The following is a 5,676-nucleotide window of genomic DNA, read 5'->3' as shown; positions in this document are numbered from 1 at the left end:
TCTCCAAAAATATGTACGTGCGTAAACGCTGTCGAAAATGAAGGTATGACCACAGTTTCCACCGGACAAGCAATTTCGGGAGCCTCTACTGAAGTGGAAAAAAGGCAACATTTTCAAGCCGACTCGTCGTGGCGTGCTCACACCTCAAATCACGCAAAAGATTTCTCCAAATGTCTGGATTTTCGCACAGGTGTTGACATAAGTGACAGCGAATTACTGCTGTACTCCTTATTAGTCGAAGCTTTTCCACTCAACAGCTTCAGAACCAGGTACCACGAAAAATACCTGTGCATTTCTTCCGCTATCGAGATTGTCTTGCACGTCGACTTCGGTAGTGTTGGAATTGCAAATTATCTTTATCGCGCGAATAATAACTTAAGAAGAGACTTAGGAAAGGTAAATGGTGTCTTGAGGTGGAAGTATTATCGAGAAAAAATCGAAAGGATTGTGAAAAATCACTCATTAGCACTTCAAGCGCTGATTTCATCGCGTGACAGCAACATGGAGTCAGGAAATACTATGAATGACTTACGTAACCAGTTAACTCGAGAATGTTCAAAGGAAAATACGAGCGAAAACGCCGAGGAAGAGAAAGCTGTCTTTGCGACAAAATTCAATATCGATGCTTTAAACATAGACGAATTTCCCAACTGGACGAAATGTGTTAATTCCGAGAACAACACGGCTCATTTGTTTTACTATGGGGGAAAATCCATCGGATATCCTCAAATCGAAGTCACAATTAATAACAAATTCGTCACGAGGGTAATGAGCGAAAAATATGCTTAGACTGGGCCGATGTATCACCCCGAATAAATTCTGTACAAGAACTGAATAAGCTGCTTATCGCCATCCAGTCGCTAAAAATATGCCCTGGCTGTTCATTTGAACAATTTCAAACAGTACTTCCCCAGAATAACAGTGAGCCTGTCTACTACACGCGAAATGATGAGCCAGCTGCCTTTGTTGAAGTTAATCCATCCCAGCACCACAAAAAAAGCATTCGGTCAACGAGTTGTCTTATCTTCATCCCTTACGATGAAGCGTTAATACCTGTCAATGAGATATGTGCAGCTTGTCGACATAGTCAACATTATTTAAGAACTCTAAAGTCGAGAATAAATTCCCAGAGTCAGGTAGGAGAAAACAACAAAGCTGAGAACTCTAAATTCACTCGCTTTGACTATCTTGATAAAGAGGAATTGATGCACCTGCTTAGAGAGAAAACAACTGAAATGAGGAACCTTCAGAAAAAAGTAAAAAAACTTGAAAAATGCAGAGAAAAAATGGTAGAGGTAGGGAGAGACACTGACAGTGATTTCAGAGTCATGTTTAACAAACTAAATGATGGTTTAAGAAAACAAAAGGAAAATCCCAAATCATGTAAGTGGAAAGGCTGTTCAGATCAGCAGAATTGGATTGAAGCCGATGAGTTATACCAACATGTGAAGGGGCATATCAAAGTATCAGATGATTCAATTGCACCAATAGAAAGGAAATACAGCTGTCTTTGGGGCACATGTGATAAAACATTTAGCAAGAAAAAAATTCTAGAGGAACACTTGAGGGAACATACTGGTTCCTCCAGAGACCAATTCTTCCCTGTGTTATTAAATGACCAAGCCAAAGCTTTGACTGTCCCAAAACGCCAAATGAGGTGGCATCCTCTGGTTATCAAGTGGTGCTTAAGGATGTTTTCAAAATCACATGCAGCATATGACGACTTAAGAGAATCTGGCTTTTTAAACCTTTCCAGTGGCCGGTTGCTTTCCGACTACAAGAACCTATCATCCCCTCTCTCCGGGTGGCAGACTTCAAAATTGGGCGAAATGAAACTGAAATTTGAAAAAGGGAGGACTATTCTTTGATGAAGTGAAAATTAAAGAGGGGCTTGTTTTCAATCCTTCAACTTTTGAATTAGTTGGCTTTACCGATATAGATGATGATGAAATTGAAATACCTTCTATTGGCCAACTCAAAGAGAGTGACTCTCAACCTGAAAATAAACTGGCAACACATGTCCTGCAGTTTTACTTCAAGAGCCTCTTCGCAAAGTTTGACTTTCCCTGTGCATTTTTCTTGACCAGAGGGGTAACTGCTCAGAAACTTAACAGACTTTTTTGGCAAGGAGTAAGCATTTTACATGGATTTAATTTTACCATTATGCTTGCATGCTGTGATGGAGCTCCTGAAAACAGAGCATTCACGAACATGAATGGAAATAATGCTTCAAAAAGCAAGTGCTACAATCCTTTTTCCAGGAAGCCATTATTTTTTATCTCTGATCCTCCACATCTTCTGAAAAAACTAAGAAACAACATATACAGCAGTGGATTCAAATGCCAAAATTCAAGGCTTACACGCTTATTGCAAAAAAATGGCAAGTATATACTATGGGACCACATTTATTCTGTGTATGACAGAGACAAAAAAAGAAGGCTCTATGCAACTGATTTGAGAAGTGCTCATGTTCATCTTGATAATTTAAGTAAAATGCGAGTAAAGCTTGCTGTTAATACTCTGTCCGAGAAAGTATGCAAAGACATGGCTTTGCATGAGAACAACATCACAGAAAAGACACAAGAATTTATAAAAATGTGTGAAATGCTTTGGAATGTCTTCAACGATAACAGTCCACTGCAGTCCATAGCAGATGAACGTGTTGCCAATTTAAATCAAGTTCTTAATTATTTCAAAGCCTGGAAACAAGAGCTCCAACAAACATTCCACAGAAGGACAGAAGTGTCAGAACACTTCATAACATGGCAAACAACGTTTGATCTCAAGGTAATATATAGACAAGACTTAAAATGGTTCACAGCAAAACAATGCAAAATTGATAAGTTATTGTAAATGCCATGTCCTTGCCCTCTTTGTTATAACTGCGCAAAAAAGCCATACTATTCCCTGGCAATTCCTTCATATCTTGTACCAACTGAGGACAAAGCAATGATTACAGTTCCTTGTAGAATATCCTCCCCTGAGGAAAAGCAATTTGTAGCCTAGTACTACGGCCACATTCTAAGACTCCCCATCCTCTCCCAAACCCCATATTTTCTTGCTTGCCTTTGTGCAGTTTGGTAACACAAACAAAATATACTAACCTGTGGCTGATCAATACAAATATATGATCACATTTTCTTTCACTGGGTGAAACATAAATATAATAATTAAAAGAATAAGCCCTGGAACATACCTTTAAAAAAATAATAACAATGATTGTATTTATTGTTAGCCTTGACATGCCGATGCTTGACATTAGTGAACTCCAATGTGTATTTCAATTGCCAGTCCACTGAAAAATATTATTCTACTGTTTCAGACTCAAGGAGGCATCTATTTTTGGGGGCTGAGGGCTTATTTAAAGAAAAGAAAAATGTGTGGCTGATCTAGTCCTTTTACTCAAACAATTAGTATATATCAATACAGTAACTCTCTGTTTCATATTTTTTCAAGGTGTCAATAGAAGGCCTTAAAGGAATTGTGGCTTTTATCAACACAGATGAGTTCAAAGCTGAATATGGAAACTTGTATGTAATTCCCAAGAAACTTAATCAAGATATTGTGGAGTCTTTTTTTCCTCCCAGCGACAAATGTGTGGAGGTTCACGAAATATGACAGCCTTCACTTACGGTTATAATGTGAATTGTCTTGTTGCCTTTCGATCATCAAGGCTTATCAAGAATAAACAGACCAATGTAAATGAGGTAGACGAATGTTTCCATCTTGCACAATCAAATGAGCATCTTCCAAGAAGAGATCAACATACTGATCTTGATTTAACTTGGACAGTTCATCTTTAATTTAACACGGCTCCTTCTTGGGGCACCAGACACAGATGATAACATAACAATTATTGTTTCACCACTACCGGTATTTGCAAGACATTATTTTTGGTGCGATATTGTTTATCGTCGCTTGTTTCCATTATTTTATGTCATCTGTATTTCGTACACGAAGTAGAAGTTATTGGCATACTTTCACACTTCCCTCAGAGGGTTTTTGATTCAAACGCTTAACCACTCTGCAAAATTCTAAGCTTATTGGGTTATAGAGTCTATGATCCAAAAAATAAATTTATCACTCTTTCGTAACTTTGGGTCATTCAAAAAATGAGGCCGATAGCATTTATGACTTTGTAATATCTTGTCTCATATTTCCAGTTTAAATTTTTTTCTTTAGATTATGCAAATTAGATTTGTGATGTGTACACAGTGTCAAATGCAGGACTTTTATTTTCAGATAATTAATGGTAATAGGTAACAATAGTTAGCTCTATTTTCTATTTTGTTTTGAAAATAGCATGTTACCATTTCTGCTTGTGAGAGCTAACCATAAATAGGCTTATCAAATTCACTTGACACTAACTGTACGACTTTTCATACTAACTAGTAAGCTACGATGGTATGTAATTTAACCTAAGCTGCACTCTGGACAGCCTATTGTCAGTAAGCTCTCAATAATGACAATATTAACCTTTGCACAACTATTGCACTCACCAAGCCAATTCATTAGCTCAATTATCATTCAACTACAGCAAATATTGTGGTAATCAGTGGAAGATCTAGGGGTTGTCTTGTGGGATGGTATCGCACTCGGTGAGGGTCGGCGCGGCGAACTCTGCTCCGCTAAGTGAACGTACTGTAATGCCTGCCACCCTTCGACCATACTTCTCCTCTTTCTCGCCGCTGCACGTGGACAAGAAGTATTTTTTCTAAGGGTCCGTCCGCTCCAAGGTCGTCGGCTAGTTCACTAGTGACGAGGGAACTGTTGCTCTGCTCATCAACGATAGCATAGACGCGCTTAGCGAGGTGTGGGTTACGCCGGCTATAGACGTCCACGAGCAGAGTTTTGCTGCAGGACACGCCTCCTGTAGGTCCACAGAGTACGGTACATTTCGGGTTGACTGCTTCATTCTCCGGTTTAGAAGCTTGCCGCTTCTCCTTATTGCAATACGGCGCTGTGGCGCTTGTCTCCGCAGATAGCGCACTGTACTGGGGTGTTACACCGGCTCGCGACGTGGTAAGGGCTGAAACAGCGAAGCATAGGTGGGCGTCTTTAATCCACTCCGTACGTTCTTCCAGGGGTTTCGCTGTGAACGCTTTACACTCCTGCAGATCGTGTCCGTCCCTTTCGTGATACGGGCAATGTTTAGTCTTATTTTCTCTTTTTTTCAGGGCCTCCCTCCTATCCTCTCCGGCGCCGTCCTTTCCAGCTGCGGGCCGAGTCTCTGTTTTAAGAGTTTTCTTTTCTTTGCGTGGTTTAGGTGTTTGAAACCTGGGTGGGGCTGGCTGCTTGACCGGCCAGAACGTTTGGATCGTTCTTTATCTTTGATTGCTCCTGGACTATTTTAGAAAATCTGGAGAAGGGGGGATACGCTCCGCCGTTGCTGTTCGAGTAACAAGCTATTTCTTTCTCCCATTTGGCGCGGATAAACCGTGGCAACCAGCACTTCACATTACACTCTATTCAGTTAACTCTGTTTAAAATATAAGTGCTACACGGCCAACGTTTGTATAAACGTAACCTTTCCTAGAAAGGTGAGAACCTGTTTCGGTTTAAAAACAGATTTCTCATGGTTCAAAATGAAACCAAGATCTGTGAATAGCTTGGTGGTGACAGCAACATTAGTGCTTCAGTGCCTCCCTGAAGATAGGAGTCATCAATATAGCCCAC

Source organism: Montipora foliosa, chromosome 2 (assembly GCF_036669935.1).
Source record: "Montipora foliosa isolate CH-2021 chromosome 2, ASM3666993v2, whole genome shotgun sequence".
Lineage (NCBI taxonomy): Eukaryota > Metazoa > Cnidaria > Anthozoa > Scleractinia > Acroporidae > Montipora > Montipora foliosa.
The sequence above is the reverse complement of the archived record's forward strand: the minus strand, read 5'-3'. Positions refer to the sequence as shown.